The sequence below is a fragment of the Heliangelus exortis genome, chromosome 1 (genome assembly GCF_036169615.1).
Source record: "Heliangelus exortis chromosome 1, bHelExo1.hap1, whole genome shotgun sequence".
In the NCBI taxonomy this organism is placed as follows: Eukaryota; Metazoa; Chordata; class Aves; order Apodiformes; family Trochilidae; genus Heliangelus; species Heliangelus exortis.
Window position 1 is genome coordinate 5688675 of NC_092422.1, and position 24672 is coordinate 5713346.

Consider the following 24672-nt stretch of genomic DNA (forward strand, 5'->3'; position numbering starts at 1 on the left):
AGATTGTTTATTTTGCTTAAAACAAATTTCAGTAGTAAAATGTGTGCTTAAAAGTGTTGAAATAGATGGTTGTAGGGATAAAATGAGTGTCATTAAAATGTAACCAATTTGGTAGCAAAAATGTAGCCCAGTTGGTTTACCTTCTTAAAACAGAAAATTGCATGTGATTTGTCTGCTATAATTTCCAGAATGAAATGCTTACTTTTCAGCTATGTATGATTTATTGTGCATTTAAGTAGATGAACTCTAAGAACCACCTGAGATTAGTTCAGGGTCTGTTGAACAGAGCGTAGCTGTTAAACAATGTTTTGAACAGGAACTTGAATTTATTTATTTGAAATACACCTTTTCACTCAGTGAAATTTAAAGCCTTTTTTTCTTCTGTTGACTAACTCATTATCCTGTCCTAATATTTCAACAAATCAACTTAATAATATGCTCATTTTTTGCTAAACCAAGAATGTGGTTCAACAAAGTCTCTTAAATGGTGCTTAAATTGGAGTATATTCATAATAAGAATCTTAAGCATTGCTTCATGAGAAAATATATTCAGTAGGTGAGAAAGGGGTATTAAAACCTTTCTGAAAGCAGAAAAGCTTGAAATAAGGCATGTGCCTAATGTGTAAAAAGAGTCCATCTCATATATTCTTTTGATGAAACTAGAGGAAGTCACAGCAAGAGAAACAGTCAAAATTATCCTTTGCCTTTGTCTTGTTGAACTACTAAAGTAGGAAGATCTTTTGATCCTCTCTCTTTTCATCCAGCTACAGTCCTCATTTCAGAAAATCTCTATTTTGATGATAGTTTATAAATGTCACAATAATATCTGGTAAGGTGTTGATTAAAATAATGTTTCTTATAAGGGTTCCTACATCTTCCTTCACAGTTAATGATGAAACTCCCATTGACCTCCATCATAAACACTAGATGTTTCAACATAAATTAGCCTTTTAATTATTCCTTATTATACAGTCATTTTAGCCTCTTCAACATGAACTATTTCCAGCCCCTTCCATGAAAGCTGCTAATTTGATAAAGGGTTTTTTTTGTTGTTTGGTTCCCCTACTGGTTATTGATAGAAGAAGTCTATAAGCAGTATTTCAGATGCAAAGTACTACCCAGAGAAACCCAAAAAGACCTGACCAAGGACATGACACCTCAACCAACTCTCACTCATGTTTTCTGAAGTGCCACACTACAAGCTGCTCCACAGTCTAGATTATTGATGGTACCTTTTTGTCTCCCTTGGCATTACTGTAGCCTCTAGATTTTTTTTTAATTTGCTTATACACCCTAGATATTTATTTGACAGACTTAGTCCTATCTGCTTTTCCAAAGTAAAGACACCAATTATGAGACAGCTAAGGAGCTGCACACATGAACACAAATCTCACCTCTCAGTATGAAGTGGCAAATGCCACTACCCTGCTCCCATGATTAAAGTTTAATAAAATTTGCCATGAGTCATCCTTTATGGACCCTAAATTGCATTTTAGGATTCTGTCATGTGTTTGTGAGGAATACAAACAGGCAAACACCTGATCATTTTTTTATTTTTAAATTTTTTTTCTTTTTTTTTTTTTTTTTTTTTTTGTGCCATGGTGTTACCACATTGGCTGCCCAGGGCTCAGATGATCTAAATTAGAAATACAATCAAATTTACATCTGGATTCATAGGAGCCAGCTTAGCTCTTTTTCCCTCTCTGGCAAATGATCTAATTTTTTTTTTCTAATTCATGTCACCTTTCATTTATTAGCTGGTTGGAAAGCAAGTTAATTCTAATTTACTGGAATTTTCCCCTTTTCATGTTGCATTGGTGGCCCATTCCAGTCTTTGAAACACCAATGAACATGTCTTTGTAACAGTAAAAATGGGACTGTTGTCATGTTAAGAATTTTATTCCAAGCATAAAGACTCATGTCTCCCTGCAATGGAACTGTCTTGTTCATAAACAGAAAGCTTACACAACAGAATAGTGCAGTAAGCTAAGACAATCATATCTAATTGAAACCACAAGTGAAATTTAAATCAGAAAAAATGTAATTATCTGAAGTGAAGCTCTTCCAGGACACCTGGGTTACCTCCTGCTCTTGTAGAGGCTGGCATGGGATCATTAGTGACCACATATAGTCAGAACCTCATTTTCCATCTCATTTGAAAGCCATCACCTCTGGCAGTACAATAACCAACACACATGCTGGGGCACAAATTGAGACACAGTCTATTAATGGAAATCTTGACAGTACCTCGCATAGAAGGTTGCTTTTTGTTGGGTGCCTCTTGCAGCATGACCCTGATTATGTGGCTGCAGGTAAATAATTTATGTTCTGTATTGGATTCCTGAGCTTGTGTCTGCAGCAGCTTCTGACCAGTCCCTTAAAGTAGCACTTCTTTCTTAAACCTGTTCCCTCTGCTTTGTGAGTTCTCTGTCCTTCACAAAAGGAAAATAGGTATCTGATAATTGCAAAGAATCTTAAATGAACTTCTGAAGTATAGAGACATTTTATCAATTATTCTACAATCTTAAAATTATGGCCAAAGTTGTATGGTCTTTCTAGAAGATAGCCACTCAAATCAAAACTGTCTTTCTTCAGTAGCTAATCTATATTCTCACTCTTCTAGTACATTGCATATCCAGTGGCAATCAAGTAGTTAAACATAAAGATTAAGGCTGGATTTATTCAGTCATCATAGCCATTCAAATTCATGATTTCAGGCTATGGCTGTACCAGTTACCCAGAAATGCAACGTTCCAGTTAATTTAATTAGAATTATTCCAGCTTTTGGTTATTTGCACCATTAGAGAAAGAGGAAGGAAAAAAAAATGTCTATGCAACCCCTAGGGCAGGTTGAAAGGATTGAATGAAGCACATATTTTTCCTTACACATTCCTGTACTCCTGTGAATTCAATGCAGTTGTCAAACAGTGTCACTTTGACACATGGTAGCACCAGGTAATCAGATTACAATGGAAAACAATAAGAAGGGAATTGAGCTGGGTCATTTTTGACCCACTCTGTCATTCACCCTGGGGATCTTTCAAAGGTATCTGATGACACTGCAACCAGAGGGTGATGTCCTCGAATAACTCAGCAGCTGCATCAAATAAAAATCAGCTCTGCATTCCTTCTGTTGAGATATTTTCCATTCAGTTCTCTTTTTTGCTGCATATCTGTCCTCTGCCACTTACGTTTTGTTAATCTTAAAGAGCAGGAAAACCGTAGAGGTGAAAGTGTAAAAACCATTTTGATCACTGGAAAAATTCAAGAAGGTTTCATTTGCCCTAATAATTGGGTATCTGTTTTTAGGTTATTTGACAGAATTCAAGTTACCTTTACTAACTCTGGACTTGATAAGGGATGTGTTTTTCCTTCAACAATAGAAAGAATTTCTGTCTCAATGGGCATGCAACCAAGGTGGGATATTTTGCATTTTTTCTTAAGAAGCCAACTTAAGTTCTTTTTAAGGTGTCAGTGAAATGGCATTCCCAAACCTGCAATTTTTCAGGTAGTTTTCCTTCGAGACGCACAACTCCTACAAGTAACACATCTGAAGAAACAATAACCAACTATGTACACCAAACTCCACTCTTCTCCTACCTTAAGATGCCTATGTGAAAGTTATCCTTGTATCTGAGATATTTACGGAGTCAGGAACTTAACTCTCCACCAATGATGCCATAGGCAGAGTGAAAAGGCTCCTCCTGCACTCATCCAAAAACCAGAATTATTTATCCAAGCAGCACTGAGGCTGAATCTCCAGGGTAATGCCCTTACTGCACAATGGTTTTTTCTGTCCCACAACTGAGTGCCTCAGAACTGCCTGTTTTAACCTCAGGTTGAAACTGCCTAAAGCAATTTGGGATGATCCTTGGATTTCTAGGATAGCCAGCACTTTGTAAAAAAGGCTAAACTTACAAAGCTTTGAATGATCTAGGATCACAGGACTGAAAGAAAAGACCAGGAAAACAAGCACACGTGCTGTATTCCCCAGAAAGCACTGAATTGTTCTTTCTGGTCTATGATCTTGAGGCTTTATTTCCTAGTTTGAGATAGTTAAAACAACAGTGTTCTTCCCTACCCCCATTTTATGTTGTTAATAAAAAATATCATCTTTTTTCCATTTTCCTTGGCATACTGTTTCCTCTTTTCTCTGCCACCTGAACCCTCATTGCAACTCTTTTTGTCACTTTAACATTCTTACTTTTAGATGGCCTGTAAGACATACCAGGTATCCTAGCACTTCTTCTCATGTTTCTGAAAACCTTTTATTCCATTCATACAAATGCTCACAGTTGATTCCATAACCATTGTCTCTGTTTTCTCTGACAAAATTTTGTTGACCAGGACTCCATAAATAGCACATAATATATCCTCAGGCAGGCACCTGACCACTACCTATGTCACCAGAGGGCATATAAAACATACACCTAGCCTAAATGTCTTTAATTTATCAGTTGTGTGGTTGAATAAAAAGAAGATGAGGAACTGTTGCATCAGAGCCTTACTTACTATATTTGAAGATAGGCACATCCTATTTTTGTAAATGTTACACCTGACATAGTTTTCAAGGTAAAATATTGTTTGGAAAATAGTTTAATTCTTCACTTGAATACTTCAGCAAGTTTTTTTTTTTCCTTAATAAATTATGTTTGTGTGTTTCTTAATTATTTTTCTAGACCCATCTGGCAAGTAAAGAGCTTATTTTTTGTTAGCAAGGAGCATTTCCAAGTCCCCACTGTTTCCTACCCAATTCTCCTGCGCACTTCATAAAAGCAGCTCTTCCATGCATAGTGTACCTGGGATATGCTTCAGGTGAACCTTCCCTATTTAAAGCTTACTGAGGGAAAAAATGTTGGATGCACCAGGAGGGATTGAGTAGCCTCTGGAGAGCCTTAATAGCATTTTATTTTTGGTTCAAAATGGAATCCAATAAAATTTTTCAGGAGTTAGGTATTATTTGGTCAAGCCTCACATATTTCTATTTTTCCCTTTTGCAGATTATTTAATGAGTATATCTTCCTATGTAACTAATGACTAATTTTCAGCTGGATTAATTTAACAATACAGCACAAACTGGAGATCACTAAGAACTGAGCCTTCTCATTGAAGAGATGTTTAGTCATTTTGGGACACCACCAGACCTTGCATACGAAGTTGCTCCTGATTGACTGAAGAAGAGACAGCTTTTGGCCAACATTAGATACTCTCAAAGGCACTTATAAAAGTTAGTATGGGATAGGAGGGGACTGTCCAGACTTCCCAAGCCCTTGGCAGACTTGGAGAGTGGGCCTGTAGAAAAGCTCATGAAGTTCAACAAGGCTAAGTGCAAGGTCCTGCTCCTGTGTTAAGGGAATCCCCAACATCAATACAGACAGGGGAATGAATAGATCAAGAGCAGCTCTGTGGAGGAGGATTTGGAGATACTGATGAATGAAAACCTGAACATGAGCTGTCCATGTGCTCTTGTCACCCAGCAAGCCAGCTGGGTGCATCAGAAGTGTGGCCAGCAGGTCAAGGGAGGTGATTGTGTCCCTTTACTCTGCTGTCATCAGACCCCATGTGGCATTGTGTGTCTAGTTCTGATGTCCTCAGCACAAGAAAGACACAAATGTGTCAGAGCAGATTCAGAGGAGGGCCACAAAAATGTTCAGAGAGCTGGAAGATCTCTCCTATGAAGAAAGACTGAGAGAGCTGTGATTGTTCGGCCTGGAGAAGAAAAGGCTCCAGGGAGACCTTATTGTGGCCTTTCAGTACTTGTAATCTTATAAGAAAGCTGAAAAGAAACCTTTTACCAAGGCCTGAACTGACAGGACAAGGGACAGCAGTTTTAAACTAGAAGAGAGTATGCTTAGATTGGACACAGGGAAAAACTTTGGGCTTTGAGCAACCAGATCTAGAAAATTATGTCCCCTTTGCATGGGAGGGTGGCTGGATGAGATGATTTTTAAAGGTCCCTTCTAACCCAAACCATTCCATAATTTTATGATTCCATGACTAGTTTCACTACTCTAGTGAAACCAGTCTAAAGTCTTCTGCAGCTTGTAAGACTTATGTATTTTCACATGCAACCATGAAACACATGATATAACTTTTTTGTTCTCTCATATTTGGTTGCTCTCCTCAGAATTTCTCCATCCTAGCCTTAGTTATGAATGATCAGTGTGCATTCGTGTTTCTTCAGCCATTTTCCACTGCCCACCCTAAGGAGCTCAAATTATCTTTTACCTCCTTCTACTATTTAAACCTAACATGCTGTTGCACAGAGGTTTAAATGCAATTCTGGTTCTGTAAAAAAAAAAAAAATGCATAACCCTATTCTGGAATTTAAGAAAGTTTAATGTGAAATGAATTCCATGTGGCTGAATTATATGATAGTTGACCTAATAGATTCCACTGTTTCCTCAGAAGCTTTTATGTTTTATTATGCAAAGTACAGGAATATGAATTGTTGACCAAATAGTCTCTTTCAAAGATGCTATCAAGTCAATGAATACTTATAAATTCTTCACCATGCATGATTGATGCACAAGACAATAAATGGATTCTTTGGAACACTCTTGTCAATTGTGCCAAGGGATCTTGGAGCTTATACATGCATAAGTTATTATTTTAATTTGCTCATAAATTCATATTCTATCTTTTCTCAGAAATTTGTTTTTCTTTTCTGTAATCTAATAACTCAATCCATTTTCATTTATTTCTTGTAAACCATCAACAGAGAAATGGCTTCATCCAACTTCATTTAAACAAAAATACACTCAGAAGTAACGACAACTCCTTTTTTTTTTTCACAGCAAAATCAAGGCTTCATGTATGCCACAAGGCCCAGAGATGATTAGATATTATATTTCAACATCAGCAAATTATCAAAGCATACGCTCAGCCTATTCAGCATGCTAAGTCAGAAGTGTCAAAGGCATTACTTCTTTCTCATATAGCATCCTGAAAATTTTATTTTATTTGCTCTTTGCTGCAAACAGTGTAATATGTATTAAAGCCTTCAGACTGTGCAGCAGAGTTTTCTTTCTCTTATCTGTTCCACTCTGGGCCAGATGGAAGGACTGAAAAGAAAAACCTTCCTTCTCTTCATAAAGGCAACAAAAGATGTCTGCCTGGGGGAAGATCTCTGGAAGGTAGAGTTTAGGGAAAATATAGTAAGGAAGAAGGTGATATCATGAACAGAAATCAGAAGTTTCTAAAAACGTTAGGCTTCATATGGGCTAAAAAGTATAAGGTTCTTCCTACGATTACAGAAAGAATTGAGACTTTATTGCAAGAGTCTGAGCCCATGAAAGCTTTTGGTTTAAGAAAAACCTAAAGAAAAGAACCCACTTTTCATCACTTGCACATGGGCACAAATTGAAAGAGAAGAAAAATTTTACGTATACAAAAAACCCTTTTTTATTGTAGGGGTGATTAATAATTGGAACAGATTTCCCAGACAGGTTGTGTGGTTTCCATCCTTGGAGACATAGGAAGCCTGGCTGACCATGGGCCTCCTGAACATGCATGCTTTGTGCACAGTTTTAGACTGGATGATCTCCAGAGGTGCCCTTCACCCTCAACTATTCTGTGATTAACACAGTACATTGAAGAGAACTTGTATATTATCTTGTCCCTGCCCAGTTTGTACTATGTCAAGGATTTTTGGGTAGTTTGTGTTCCAGGAAGACTTGGTTTTAGAGGCTGAAACAACTATGCTAATTTATTAGTATCTTATACTATTGTTTAGAATTTTCCTTTACAATATTAGAATATTAGAATATTGTTTAGAATATTCCCCACTTGGGGTACTATGTCCAGTTCTGAAGTCCCCAACATAAGGAGGATATACAGCTCCTGGAACTTGTCCAGAGATCCACAAAAATGCTCAGAGGTCTGGAGCACCTCTCCTGTGCAGATAGGCTGAGGAAGTTGGAGTTCAGCTTAGAGAAGAGGTCACTCTGAGGTGACCTTATAGCAAACTTCCAATATCTGAAAAGTGCCTACAAGAAAGCTGGAGTAGGGCTTTTTACACAGGTGTGTAGTGAGAGAATAAAGGGAAATGGTTTCAGACTTGAATAGGGGAGATTTGGGTCAGACATTAGGAAGAAATTCTTCCCTGTGAGCATGATGAGACACTGGCACATGTTGCTCAGGAAAGCTGTGGCTGCCCCCTCCCTGGAAGGGTTCAAGGCCAAGTGGGATGGGGACTTGAGAGCCTGGTCTAGTGGGAGTTGTCCCTGTCCATGCACGGGCTTGGAACTGGATGATCTTTAAGGTCCATTCCAACCCTAACCATTCTATGAATATTTTTGTTAAATTCTGCTTCAGGGTTATGCAGATTTCTTCTTTTAAAGACCTGATTTCTCATTTTAAATATTTCTGTTTCTGCAGTGCAGCTGTGTATTCTAGGAGTGTAGTAGGAAACAGCAACAGATCCTTAAATGCATCAACATTATCAGACACCTATAATTAGCTACCACAGGGAGCTAACAGCATTATCATTACCCTAATTAATAAACTACATTTTCCTACCTGAGCCCACAATGTCCATTTGCTAATGCCAGTGCTGCTAATCTGTGACAGCCACACCAGTGTTCTTTCAGTATCTATTGTAATATGCTCTCCACTAAAACCTGCTGTGATTGTTGACATGCATTATAATGGCAGCTTAATTACTGTACTACTGAAATGTACATGCTCATGTATGCTTACAACTCTGAAGTGCTTCCTTTAGGTAACTGATAGCAGCATAAACCAAATGTTTAATATGTGCTAGCAAGAGAAAGGAAGGAGGTAACTGGAATTTTTCCTTTCTGTTAATTTCTAGCATTTGATGGAGTCATATTTTTTACTCTAATTTTGGAGTAGGAGAGACCTTTTTTTCAACATAAATCAATGCTTCATGTAGGAACTGCTGCTACAAGTCCCCTTCTTTCTCCTCTGTTTCCACATTGCTGATAGATACATCAACAGGCAAACTGGAGATCAGAAAGTCAAATGTTACCTGGTTTTCATAATATTATCATTAATATGGCAGAAACATACCATAGAGCACTGTCCATATAATGACAGGATATTCCCACATGCCCAGGAATTCAATTTTGATGCAGATACTCAACCAGAAATGAGAAAAATACTTGTTGGATGCAGCTCACACTTTTCTATCAGTATTAGCACCACCCATGGATTTCCTGCTGAGGGGTGCAGGGGTTTCTCCAAAGAGGATGGATACTTTGACTTGCACTTTCTTGCACTTGGCATTTTTCTAATAATCCTTTGCCTCAGAAATGAAATCCTAAACAAACTCTATTGTAGAGATTTGTAACTTTCAGTCTGAAAATGTATAGACAGTTGTATATAAAGAGATGGTAAAAAAAAGACCTTTGTCTAGAAAAATGAAAAAAAGTTAAGAACTAGTTAATTTAGTGTAAATTAAGATGTTGGATGAAGATATATTAAATGAGCAAACCCCTTAACGGATGGATGTACTACAGCTGTCAGCAGCAAAGCTAACAAATGTTGCATGCTTTTCAGCAACATAATACAATCCAGGGAACAGGGGGAAAAAAATATTGAGACACTGAAAAGAGTCTTCCTGAATTCCTGATGCTGTGGATTTGGCATAATAAAAATAAGGCAAAGAAACTTGTAAAGAAACTTTCAGAAAATTTCTCTTAATTCTACTCCATGTATTTTTGATGTTTTATTTGACAGTGGCAGCCATCTTCCCAAATTAAAACTATGTGTGAGTTCATCAGTTTTAACTAAACACGTGGTAACTCTGCCAGTTATTTCCTTTACTAGATCCTTTCAGCTTTGCCTGCTTTATCATAACCCCCTCACTCTCATAACACTATATAAAGAGTAATTTAGCTCATTTCATCTAATAATTTTCAGTTATTTACTCATAAGCAGTAATTACTTAACTGCAATCGGAGTAGCAGTCCCATAAAACTGTGGATGCTCATAAGCATTTTTTTCTAATGACACTATTTGGAAGCTTACAGTTTCCTTCTGTGTTAGATGAATTTCAATATTTAAATGCAACTTTTGAGTGTAGAATCTCAAACTGTATAAACAACTGGCAAAAGCAGGTTTGATAAATTGAGTGCAAGAAATATATTGTCAGACCAAACATGATGTAGGCCTTACACCTTTACTATTAAATTCCCTTTTGCTGCACTGGAAAATTCTGATGAATCATAGAATCATAGAATTGGCTGGGTTGGAAGGGACCTCAGAGATCATCAAGTCCAACCCTTGATCCACTACCGCTGCATAAAATGCAGAAGAATTATCATCTAAGATTCAAGAGCTTACCCAAACTAAACCCAAAGTTAAAACACCCATACATTTAATTGTTTTTTTCTCTTCTGAATGCTCAAATGCTGAAAAGCATTGCTCTAGTAAGTTTCCTAGTAAGTCATTAATAAATCTGAACACTGTCAAAACATTTTAAAATGTTAACTGTTTTCTATCTTCCAAATACTCTGTGATTCTAAGAAAAGAAACTGAACCTTAGGCAATCATTTAATGATGGGTTTTATAAAAACAAATACATCTTGGTTACTTTGAAACAACAATTAAGTTGTGGTACTGCAATTTATACCTTTGGGGGATACTATCTGGTGTTAAAAATCCAATAATGCTAAGAGTGAGACCACTTTTGTCCAGTTAAATTGCATAAAGATTTGTGAGTTTTTTTCTGACCAAACTTTTCTTTTTTGCGGGCTACTGATGATGACAACTTCCTTCTGTCTGTTGCAAGGAAAATTATTTAATGAAGAAAGTAATATGTATACACACTGGGATGGAGTAAGAGCCTGAAAAAATCTGAAAGCAGGAAAACATGTCTGTTTCTGGAATGGTCATGAATAGTCAGGGATATCCTATTTCTAATGTTTGGTTTGGTTTTGTTATGATTTAAAAATAATAGAAATTCTTTTTTCAAGTTATAGTCGTTATCACAGTTGTTAGACTGTGTTGAACTTACTGTGGTATTGTTGGTTTTGGTTTCATTTGAGAATTCACACTGAACCCATGATGCTGAAACATATGCTGAATTCCTAGTTTCTTTTTTTTTTTTCCTCTCTGTCTCATCTTTTCCCCTCAAATCACAATGACAGCATGTCATGTGGGATGTTACTGTACAGAAGTGCTACCAACTCCATTAGGAGCATCCCAGGCTTCTTTGGCAGGTCCAAGTGATAGTGATAATTTGGCTGTTCAGAGCATGAACCCCCCAACTCTACAGGGCTAACCTGACAGCTGCTCTGGACTCACACTGTTGGGAGCAATTGCACAGAGCAAAGTAATTACCAAATACAGAGTTCAGAACACACAGTGTGGGGTTGTGCTCACACACTCCCAAGAGGTGATATTTTTCATTAATGAAATGGGTCCATATTGTCTTATAAAGACTTACAAAGTCTGAGCAGGCCACCTTGCAACGTGCTGTGCTGTCTGACAGTAGCACCACTGCAAGGGGTGCACCTTCCATTCTAAAGGAAATAGGATGACATTAGGGCATATTTGCATAAATGGAGTGATTAGGCATAGGGTAACAGTTCTGAAGTTTAGAACAGGTTCCTGCTCAGGAGGAAGGGTCATTTCTGAAAATAACATTATCAACCACTAAAACTGGTCGGTCACTCTGGCCTGTCAGGAATTCTGAGACCATCCTTGCACTTGCTTCTAATAGAATATGTATACAAAGATGACATTAATGTCACTAAATATTGGTACTTGCCCACTGTTTTTCTTCTACTAGATAATGAGGACATCTAAGGCACAGTGCACATGAGTAAATTATATTTTTCTACTGAGAATTAGAGCTACCTAAGACTCTAGCTCATATAGAGATGTCTGCAGTGGTACCCTCTGTATTTACTAGCTACATTTTCACTGAATCATTAGGCATCCAGTTTTTTTCTGTTACCTTCCAAGATGGGTATAACAGATGGTTTTGTTGGTTTTTTTTTTTTTGCCTGTGTAATGTTCCTAATCTATTCCTGTCAATATGCACACTTATGAATGAATTTTAGCATGTCACCCTCACAGAATATTGTGAAGAGCATGAGTATTGCAGACAGGTATTGATGCACATTGGCAGCATTTGCTCATTTATCTCTAAGCAATCACAGTGCCTTGAGCTACCATGCACATACAAACCAAAAATAGGCAGCATGCCATGCATCAATCAAAACTTTACTACTGTAGAATCATGGAAGGATTTGGATTGGAAGGGACCTTAAAGATCATCTAGTTCCAATTCCATTGCCATGGATGCCTTCCAGTAGACAAGGTTACTGAAAGTTCCATCCAGAGCCCAAGATATATTTTTCCCTTTTAAGTAATTCGCCCACAAATTTGTTTTCTCACTTAAATCAACTCAGGTCATCATCTCAGGTTGTGGAAATGCATTTAGAAGTGGGCTTAGTATTTGAATTTCTGTGTAACACTAATAGGCATTTTACAGAGTGTTAAGATTAATTTTTTTCTGATTCTTAGGACCTACTCAGCAAGAAATCTTTTTGCTGTACAGAAAGAATCAATGCTCATTTGAAGGGCAACTGTCTGTTCAACAGCATAACCATGTTTTGTTTATTAACATGCTCCTGAACATTTTATTTCTTTTGCACTTAGCTGAGAAACAGATACAGTTGCACAGAACTTGCTGTCCTTAAAGGCACATACTGCACAACCAAAGCTCCAGTGGTTACAGTATCATAGGTAAAAAGCACACCTTGCTCTCTGCAGGATTTATTCTAGGGTCAGGAACTGCAACTCAAAGAAATATTGATAATTTCCTTTTCATCTATAGTTGTTTCATGTGTCCCAGTTGAGTGGGAATTAATATTTTTTTCTGATCAGATGAGTCTAAGTTATTGATCATACATCTCTAACTCAAGAATCCCCCCATTCACCATCCTTGACACTACCTCTTTCAAAATAAAAGTACACAAATAAGTGTCATGCTGTCTGGAAAGGATTTAAGTGCAAGACACTCACTCTTCCTTATGGTCTTGCAGGAAAATTCTAGTGCTCGAGTGATTTTGATTTTGTTCCAGATACTTTTAAAAGCTGTTTGGCCACATGGTGTAACATCAATCTAAGAATCAGGAGATATCTATTGGAATTTAGCTAATCAAGTAAATACTTATAAATCTGAGTTGTCACTTTTTTATAGTCCCTGGAGAAAAATGGGCAGCTCTGTTGTAGAATTTACCTTTTAGTTAAAAATGTCTTTGTTGACCGTGGAAATCTACATGAACAGGAAACCAAGGCTAACTCAGATATAGTCTCAACTTTGTAATATAAATCCCAAACCTACTACATTTTCCTAGTTTTGCCTTTAGCAAGGTGCTTTGCCCCCATATTTTTCCTCTGAACTTTTTGCCCTCTAATTCGTAGCACCTTTTTTGATCAAAGTGGGGTCTCTTTTCCTCTGAATTTTTAACTAATAGCACCTTCACTGCCCTCAATCTGGCCATGTCTTGTAGAATGATATATATATTTTTTAATCATTATTATTTCTTTAATTTACTTTACTTTAACAAGGATCCTGTGTTTCTTGGTTTTGCTATTACAGGATAATTTGTCCCAGTGGTAGGTAAGTTCTGTGCATCCTCCTGGATCAGAAGTCTATTCTGTAGTCAGATTCTCTTCCAAAGAACTGAATGACTTGGCATGTCTTCTTTGATTATTGTCCTTCTGTAGCATTTGTAAGATGCTGCTTCAGGCAAAGTTAGTTCCCCAGGCCTTATTCTAAGACAAATGCCAAAAAAAATAATAGAACAGCATGTCACGTTTCCTCATCTCTATTAAAATGTCATACAAAACCATATGCTTTTTCCCCTTGTCTATCCTTCTTAATTTTTCTCTATTATTTACCTGATGAGTAACTACTTAATTAATTCTGGGTACATTGTGTTTATACATTGTTTTCTTTCATGCTGCCGTCTGTCTCACTCTGCTGGGTGAAGCACTTGGGGATACGAGCTTTCAGAATCCTCTCTTTAGGAAGAGGCTATGTTGTGCTGGTGCAAAATACAGCTTGTAAAATACAGTGTTTTACAGAAGCTATACTCAGACCAGTGAAACAGAAGCATAGACACTAAATTTAAAAAAAACGAAAATTCATATCCATGTGTCTGTTGCTGAGAAGAGAAGTCTGGAAAAAAACAGGTCTCTTGCCTATTTTTTAGGCCTCTTACTAAAATAAGGTTTTAAAAGAGCATTGTAAATGTAACTGAACAGGTCCAAAGTTCTCAATAAATCTCCTTTTTTTACTGGCTTTTAGCCTTTTGTAATTTTGTCAAGTTTTTCCATGACATGACAGCTGTTCCCTCCTAGCTTTCCAGATGCTTCTTCATTTAAAGAGGTTTAAAAAGAGCTGGATTACAGGAGTGCATTAAGAGCTTATGTAAAGATGTACTGTCAGTCAATTGTATGCATTTCTAGTTCTTTAGGAAGTCATGTGTAATGATATACATGATGGATTAAAGTCGTTGGTGTTACAATTTAAAGAATTCTCTCCTTTGCTTTCATGCCCTGTCTCTATTCCCCTTATAAAAAGGTAAAGAAGGAAAAGTTTTACTAGGATATCATTCTGTCAGCACTAGAGGAAAGAAGTTTGGCCCAACATTGATTACTTTGCAGTCAGACATCCAGCTGCCTACAATGACCTGAGCTACATATAAGAAATGATCCATGTGGAGAAAGAGGTCCCTGTGCTCAGGTCTTCAGAAGGAAGCTTTGGAGCAACAGAGCAGGAGAAAATGTGGGTTCCCTTCTTGCAACTGGCAGGCAAGATGTCACCTCAATGGGAAGACGTTAGATCTCATGGGAAGATGCCTCAGTTCTCAAAATTTTTTCTTGCATTCCATTCACACTGTAAATCCTTTCAATCAGGCTGTAGTTCTTTACATGATATGCATTGTGCATGCTTGGATGATACTTCTGCAAGACTGCTGGCAGTATGATAACTCAAATGACAGCTGCAAAGAGCACACATATTTCAATTTTATTTTCTATTCAAAAAGCTTTACAGGGCAGTTAACTATTGTTTTTATTTGTTCCTTAGACAGTACTGAGACTGATAACTGCTGTGCTCACCTGTGTCATTATAGAAAAATAACATGACATTTAATTAGTTTTGTGAACCTCTCTCATGTTTTTTCATAATTTGAAGATATTTGTGTATTTCATGTTTCTCATTTGGAGCCTGGAAATATTCGCCTGATGTGTTTGAGAATTTGGAAGCTAGGGAAAAATTAAATTTTTAATCAAATGTCAGCAGATTTTGGTTCTTTTCATCATTTCTGCTTGACTTTAGCTTAGGTAGGAGGACAGATATCAAGGATGGGATAGATTGTGCAGATGGGCTGGTGCAACAGCAGCCTGGAACAGATGAGACTACTCATAGTCCTCTTGCAGTCGTTAGGATGGCGTTAAACGAGGTCTTTCAAGGAAACTGGTCAGAATCAGAACAAAATATATGACTGTACCTTCCTTGGGAGAGAAGTAAAACCTGTCCATCCCAGAGTCTGGCCAATTTTAAATAGTCCAGGAGTGTTAGTGAGATGAAATAAAGTGCAGCAGGGAAGAATGAAAGGGCAGGTTCTGCTGAAGATCATCAGGATCAAGATAAGTTGTCTGAAGCACAGAGACAGTTTTTCAGACATTAGCAGATGGCATTTGTGGCTGAGTTACCTGAGCAGAGGATAAAGTGCTGTTGGGGATTAGGAAGTGTGTAAATCAGAAGGGAAACAGGCAGCTCAAGGGACCAGAGATAACTGCAGCTTAAAACCTGAATAGCTAAAGAGAAATCTTTCAGGGAGACCATTTTTGTAGGGCACTCATGGGTTATCTGTACTGGTATGTTAAGCAATATATATATAAGGGCACAGACCTAAGCACTGATATATTATTGCATGTACCCAGGTCTATTTTTATTTGAAGACAGAGAAGGTAGCCAGTGTAATGATTAATATTTTTAATAGTCGTCTGGAAAATAATGGGAAAATAATTTCAATCACAATTTTCAAATATTAAAACTGGAAAGGTCCAGTCATCTGTGAAAAGAAATTGGGATGACTGGATAAATCAAATACCACTATTTAACCTATCTGAACTGAAAAAAAAATTAAGGGCTTGGAAGAAGATATGCAAAAAAGTAATTATGCTGTGGAAAGCAATGACTGTGAAAAGGATATATTTTACTGGTATCTAAGAACCAAATATGGTTTCCTTTGTGCTGCTGTAAAAATCAGAGCTAATACATTTCTAGAGAATATGATCAGGATTTGATACAAAGATGTTTTATTGTAGGAATCAGTAATAACAAGGGAACTTTTGCCCACTAAGCTCTTCAAAGAAGTATTCTAATGTGATAAAAGAAATTCTTTCTTTCCTGTGCACACTGAAGTTGAAATATGCTGTTGCACAGCTGCGTAGTGAATAATCAAAGTTAAAGATACTCCATACACTAATTTGTATGGTAAAGCCCCTCAGTGAACATCAGGAAATTTTCAGTAAAACATGGAAGATTTAGTGTTGATACACTGCACTGTGATGATGGAGAGGAGTTGTTCCGGGAAAATCCTGTCACAGCAGTAGTTCTTGTAAAATGATATGAGGAAATCAATGCATGAGAATAAATATGAATTGTTATCAAGTTGGGAAGCAATTGGTTTATGGATAGTAGTAGGAATCAGGTGAGAAAAAGATGTGTACTCCTTCTCATTTGGTAAGGGGATGATGCAGGAACAGCAGAATGACTGTAACCTACCCAAGCAAAAGAAAGCTGAAGCAAAAGGGGAAGCCCACAAATAGCTAAACTGTGTCTCAGTTACCAGCAAACAAAATATGGCAAACTGTAGTGTGGGTTTTACACTAATTTTTACAAGTTAATTATTCTCTGATGAGATGGGGTCTTAGTCTGAGAGCAGAATTATAACATATTGAGCTTAAGAAAACTCAAGCATCTGAGTGTAGTGAATACCACTGAAAATTTTGATTTTGCCTTCCTGGTGCCTTGTTCATTCCCACCAGAGCTTCACAGTCTCTGGTAAAGTCTGTATGAGCCCTCCTTCCCTCCTGAACTAAGGAGAAGCAGCACAACTTGTTGCATCAGTCCCAGAACCACAAGATACCAGTGCAGGAAGACTACACCAGGGCAGAGCTTGACTCTGCATTTGCAGAGCAGTCCTCAGCAGAGATTTCCCTGGCTACCCCCACATCTGCAGAGGGGAATGCAGCAATTCAAGCTGAACACCAGACACAGCACACAGGAGACCTGGCATTTAAGCTCCTCTGTGATTTCATTCATAGGATGAGTGGTGAGAAAATTTTGTGAAGCTATGTGCTCCGGCTCTTCTTTTCAGACTGGAGTTGTTTGAAGCAGATCTTTTTGTTCTGCAAAAACAGGCTCAGTGATTGTGCATTAATGAGGATTTCAATTGCAATGCTTAAACATGCACAGGTGGTTGTGTGGCAGTTTGAACATAAAAAGGGACTTCACAAACCCTTTAATAAGGTTATGTTTTGGTTTGGTTATTTTTTTTCTATCTGTATTTTCCACCACATACTAGCAAGGTGAGAACATTTAATTCTTACTATCTCCATAATATATAAACTATACTGCTCTCTTTGTTGGTGCCCCCACTAGCTAAAAAACATTACTGCAGATGCTGTACAGAATTGACACTGTCAAAATACCGTTTTATCTCTAAGTTTTAATGATGTCTATAGGCCTCTTAACTAATCACAGGAATCTGTAACCATAAACATAATTAAGTCTTTTTCTGCTACAGTGTTGTTTATAAAATACTTTATTTTCTTTCCTTCCAAACTTTGCTGGGTTTGGGCCATCTTGCCTCTTTTTATATATGCATATAGCTTCACTAAGTTTATTGGAATTCCATCAAATCCTGTCAGAGAGTCTGGCTTTCACTCAATCTGGCTAGGAAGTCTGCCTTTTTTTGAGTCCAGCTCATTTTATGTAGGGCTCTGGCATTAGCACAGGTAAACATTTACACCTTGGCCCCTTCAACCCTTTAATTACCTTTTAGCTTTAATTACCTGACTCCTGGACTATGCTAGGTACAGTGTTTTATGGTCAGAATCACTACAGATGTTATGAACTCAATAGTGTGAGATCACATAATTCAGTATTTGAACAGATTTCACTAGTTGATTGCCCTATAAAGGTGAGGACTTACATTCATGATGGAACAAGGTTTACAAATGTAGCATTACCTGTATGCATAACAGATGACTGAAACCATTAGAGAAATATCAATGGAAAATTCTTTCTTCATAACTTTAAGACCTGAAATCTTTGTGAGAAAAGAGAAAGAATGGGGATGAAATTATAAATTTAAAAAAAATTTTAAATAAACTGGAATAGGTTAGTGATATCAAAGGATCTTTTGCCAGATTACTGTTGCTTCCATACACTGAACAGACATTCAAGGATGCCTTTAAATCAGTTCCACCAGATTATTTAACAGTTTCTACCCAAAGTGAAAACACAGCCCAAAATAAAAGAAACTGCTCTCTACTTTTCCTGTGGTCCAGTTGGGATAGAATCAATGCAAATTTTTTTTTGCCACTCCTTGGATATATGAGCAAAGTATTTTATTCTTAACTGCATGTAATCTTTTCCTTTTATATGACCCTTCTTTGGAAACACTCATTTTATTAAATAAATTGGAAGTTAATTGCAGTAATTATAATCTCCTTAGATTCTTAATAGTTTAATTTATGTTTGTACGTGCAGCTGTTGGGATTGAATGAAAAAGTACAAACCCACACAGCCTTACACAGCGTTCTCTTGATTAAGAACCAATGTCTCCTAAAGTAACAAGAATGGATGAAGCTGGGGGCATCTATGGAGAAAAGGCCATATGCCTGAGATACAGGCAATGCTCACAAGACACCAGAAATGTTTCTAAAGTAATGAAGGAACAGCTTTATTGGCAAGTAATTACTTAAGAGAAATGAAAACAAATTTGTGTTACTGAAGCAAGTCAGTCATTCGTGCAACTAAGTAGGTGTAGCAGACAGAATTTTTGCTTCTGCTTTTTAACAGGAAGGGAAAAAAAATCCTTTACACAGTAACAAATTGCTATGAAATGCAGGAAAGATAAAAGGCAAAGTAGCAAGTGGCATATGCAGTGCAATTAGAAAAAGCTCACATGGTACAGACTGTAAACCAAATTCTACCCTTAATGACAGTCATGAAACTCCTCTGGAGGGCAGCCAACAGTAAATTTTTAACACTTCCAACCTGTAACTCCTGTCCTAATCTGCAGTACTGCTTAGTCATGCTAACTTTTGCCAAAATATTTCTGTCTTTTAAATGAAAGTGTTCTTGGACCCAGTGTTGTGGAGTATACTTTGCACTGCCTCCTTGCTATCCAACAATCTTGCCTTCTGTTGGCAAGCCCTCCAGATTTCTCTGCATTTTCACCCCCTTATAGATGCAAACAATAAGTTCACGTTAATTACAATAGTTTTAATATTTTTTCTTAAATATTTCAAGACCTAACCACTACTGAAATAAAAGTCAAGTTATTGATGAGCTTAAAGAACTATGGGTTCTTCTTCACAGATATGATCTGGATCAGAGCACATGATTGAGTCTTTCTGTCATCCCACAGTTCCTTTATAGCTCTAAATATTCTGGGACAGATTTTCTGCTGAACTATACTTATGTGATCTACAGTCAACCCAAACAACCTCTCTGAAGAACTTACTCCTTTGTGACTCCAGTGTCACTTTAACATTGCTTATGATTGAGAAAATAGAACGGTGAAACAGTCAATAAAAATTATAATCTATAAAACTTTGAAAATCACTTTAAATGTCTATATGTTTCCTAAGTATATAAGCATATAAGAATATACATAATCCCAGTGAGGTCACAGGGCAAAGGAAGCTGCAAAGTAAAGCAGTGAAATTAGATGTTCCTCATCCGCTGGCCAGATTAGCTCAAATCTGTGTTTCTTCACTTTTGTGCCAGACTCACCAGCCCTTCTTTCTGCCTATATTATTTTTTTTATTCAATCACTAACTTTCAGGTCTCATACCTTGCTCAAAGACTTTGTTTTCTGAAATACTATCTACAGGTTCAGTAGCACTCTTGTCTGATTAACACAGTTTCAAGTACTATTTTGGCTAAATCTCTTCAACTTCTCCAGCTTCTTTTCTTGACAGCTTTTCAAAGTGAGTTTGTTTTTGTTTCGTTTGCCTTGGTTTTTTTCCCATTTTCCCTGTTTTGATGACCCCACCAACCTCTCTTTTTCAACAGACATCCTGTTCTGGTGTCATTTTTGATACCTTTCTCTCTTTCCTACACTGATTACCTCACACATGTGTGATTACCTCACACATGACCATATTTCTCTACCCATCTCCCACTTTTGTATCATCTCCAAAATGCATATGCTCCAGCTGTTAATCCTTGAGCATTTTCAGCCACTATATCTGTGACAGAATTGTGAGTTCATGTGCCTGCGGTTTTATGCTAAAAACATGACCTAATTCAGTATGTTTCTCACATTGACCATGTCCTCTTTTACCACTAAAAATACTTTGGCTTGTAATTGTCAAAGTGTGCTCCACATGTGAACCTAAAGTCAATGTAAGGAATCAAAGGGTGAGAAGGAAAGGTAATTCCATACAGCATGAGTATTGAGAAGTAGCCATCAAATTACTTCTGCTTGGCAGGCAGGGTAATACAAGGTGAGACACAAACTTCTCCACCAGCATGAACATACACCATTCCACTTCTTATACCGTTTTTCAGTCTCTTTCCTTCTTTATATTATACTTGATTGTGGGATGCTCAGTAATACTAAACTCCCAGTAAAATCACAAATATCTCCCTCAACAGAGACTTCCAAAATTTCTGCTCCCTGGTAAATTTTACCCAATGCCATACACAGGACAGCTTTGAAGATTGCCCAGACAGCAGATGGATTTGCCAAGGCGAACCCTCTGAGTGCTGGTTATTATATTGCTGTTCTAAATTCATTTATTCTCTTAAGGTTCTATAGGACACCACAAAACCATAAAAATGTGGGGCTTTTTATTTTATTTGTGTGTTAATTAAACATTTCCAACTCAAGGAATGAATTCTGGATAATGTCTCTAGACAATCAAGCTCTGCATCCTTAATTGCTGTGCCATAGGTCAACTAGATGATAATGTATTTGCTCTAGTGGAAATAAAGGATTTATTCCTTTTTCTAAGCATTCAGCTCCTCTTCATATACAAGCTTAAAATTTTCTGTGTTATTAAAGCAGTATAATTAGATAAATGTAATATTCAAAGTTATTTGCCTCAGATTAAATAAAATCCTAAATAATTTCAGTTTTTGCCCCTGCCAATTAGCAAGATTTGTGTGTCTTTCTTTTAAACATAATGCTAGGACTGATTCAGTACTTTCACCTCTGGGAATCTATTTGTTATGTACTGGTTCCTTTGAGACCTAAAGCAATTAAAATTAAATTGAATTTATAGCTTAATCCTTCCCTGAGAACTATACGACAAAAATTATTAGAGCTTTCCAGAGGATTTCTTTTTTTAGAACAATCCTGTTCACTGACTCAAACAAAACTGCCTACTTGTAACCAGTAGTAAATTCACTTCTCTCAGTGTAAATAAGTAATTATTTTTCTCTGTTGCTGTTAGGTTTGTAAAAATCAGGCTAACAATACCTCATGTTTAAACACTGACTTTGAAGTGTGCGTATATATTCATTATATTCATGTTTTAAATGCACTTTACCATGACCACTCATAGACTCTTAGAGATTAGAGTATCTGCACTAAATTTTTAGATTTTAAAATGAGGTTATTTTTTTACCCTGATGATTTGTGGTAGATGAATGTAGAAAAAGAGTAAGATTCACATGAAACACTGTGCTGTCAGCCATCTTAGTCTCCCTTTACGATCAATGCAGAATAAATAGGAAAATAAAGACTCAGTTAATCTGGACTAATTTAGATGCCAGCATCAGGATGAGAGGAGTCATGACACAATGGAAAGGGCTGCTTCACAGCCTGGTATCTCTAGATCTTCAGCTTATATCTGTGTTTGGCTAGATGAATGCCATGCATAAACTTTCAAACTGCATCATGTAGAAGTGGAAATGTTATTTTCCTTGTTCTAAATGTAGCTGCCATCTAATAAGAATATAAAAGCAAGGGATATAGGATGTCCTTGTTACACATTGTCTTGGTCAGAATTGATGTAAAGATGTATTTCCATGTGGCCGACCCACAAAGGGTCCTGCTTTGTTTTTTTTTTTTTTTTTTTTTTTTTGATAAATTAGTTTATGTGAATTTAGGCATTAAAAATTATTTTATAAATGCTCTAGTGACACAGTTACAGAAAAGGCTATGCTGTTTGAGGTGTTACCCATCCAACAGAGGGAATTACTGAAATCCTTTTGAAATAGGAGGAAAAGATGAGAGTTGTTCAAACTGAATTATATATGAAAAGTTAAACAATGTAGGGAAGCTATATAGAATATGAATATGTCTGAGAAAGCAATAAAATGTCCATCTTTTAACCATAACAGGGGCAAAATTAATCGTAATAAAAGCTTTACATCCTTTACATTCATTGAGGAGGCTGGGAAAATAAGAAGGTAAAAACATTCTTTTCATTGTGTGTTTGACACTTAACTTGAATCATTTGATATTTTCTGGTTAGCTAAAGAAAATACAAAAAGATATGCCATAGAATCATAGAATTGTAACCAATATTTTAAAAAGAATTTTCAACTGTAATGCTAATTTATTGAGGTGAATTGAAAGAAATGTGACTTCCTATATATTTTTTAAAAGATCAAGTGGGATGATTTGAGCAATTACAGGCTGACTAGCCTAAAATGCTTTCTAAAAAAATGAGAAGTTACTAAAACACAAATCCTGTCTATTCGATGTCAGTCTGCATAATATGCTAGAGAATAAGGCATCAAGCAAAATTCACTGGGCTTTTGGAAATGTGATTGATAAAGCCAATTGTCATGATATAACAGATTTCACTGCTGGAGCTAAGTAACATACCCTTTTGTATGGTGACAATGTCATTAAACAGATAGAAACATATAAAAGCTGCTTAAGAGACTGTTAGTGAAGAGGACATTGGATTAGATGTGGTCCTGTGTATGAGGTGGCAGAACATAATTTAGTCTGTGATCATGGTAGCACATGTGAATTTATTTCTTCACATTAAGCTTCACCTACTTCACTATGCATAAGTACAGAAAATATCCACACTAAAATTACAGTGTGTGTTCTCTGAACACTGGCTGGGCCTCCTGAGAATGTAAAAATACAAATTTTAATTAGCTTATAAGTTAAAATTATTTTTAACTAGGTCTTTATAGAACTGTTTTCTTGTGTCAAACAATTTTGTCTAAAGCTGCTTGCAGACTAGCCTGGTGGAACAAAGAATCATAAATAAGATCTCTGAAGATGTTATCTTTCAAAATTAAATTAATTAGATGAAGCTGGGGATTTTTCATTTTTCACTGCTTAATTTCTCCTTCAATAAAGGTTAAGAATTTGTCCTTTTCCACAAAACTCAAGGAAGCAGTTTTCTCTGAAAATATCTGCCCTACCTTAATGTACCAAATCTATTGGTAATAAAGGTGGCTTCTTTCTTTATTTAAGCTGCTTTAGCATTTTCCTCTGATGCTTAAATCAGCAGTCTCCATGTTCTCTGAGGCCAGCTGATTTCATTCCTGCTGGTTGCATTTGAAAGTAAAGTTTTTTTCTGGAAGCTGCTTCTTTTCATGTTCCCAGTCAGACTAATGGGTTGCTGTTTCTACCAGACCAAAGCCTCAAAAGGCACTTATACTTGCTTGATGTATGTATAAATAACACTCACTTTAAAAAAGGTCCTGTGTGATCTGTCTACCAATCACCAAATATAATGTTAGTTCTCTTGAAATGGTATAGAGTTGCAGTTGGAAAAAGAATACAAAGCAGCAGAGGATTTAAGTGCTGGAGCAGCTACATTTTTTTTCTATTTGTGTGTCCCTCATATCTCAGCTTGGTGTTAAACAGCACCAGTCCTAGTACCAGCCCCTGTGGAATGTTACTCTTGAATGGTCTCCAATTTGACATCAAGTCATTGACTACTACTCTTTGAGTGCAACCATCCAGTCAGTTCCTTATCCATTGTATGAGTGGCCCATCCGTTGAATCTTCCCAATTTAGAGATCAGGATGTTGTGTGGTTCAGTATCAAACACTTTGCACAAGTCCAGTTAGATGATGTCAGTTGCTCTCCCCTTGCCCACAGGTGCTGTCACCCAATATAAAAGGCCATCAAATATGTCATGCATAATTTGACCTGGTGAAGCCATGCTGGTTGCCACCAACCACCTCCAAAATTTCCATGTGCCTCAGCAGAGCCTTCAGTAGGATCTGGTCCATGATCTTGCCAGGTACAGAGGTGAGACTGGTCTGTAGTTCCCTGTGTCTTCCTTTTTTCCCTTTTCAAAAATTTGGATTAATTTTCCCCTTTTCCAAGTCAGTAGGAACTTCACCAGACTGCCACAACTTTTCAAAGTGTGGCTTTGCAGCCACTTTCCCTCAAGAGCTGCAGATGAATCTCATCAGGTTCAGTGGACTTGTGCACTTCCCATTGTTTTAATATG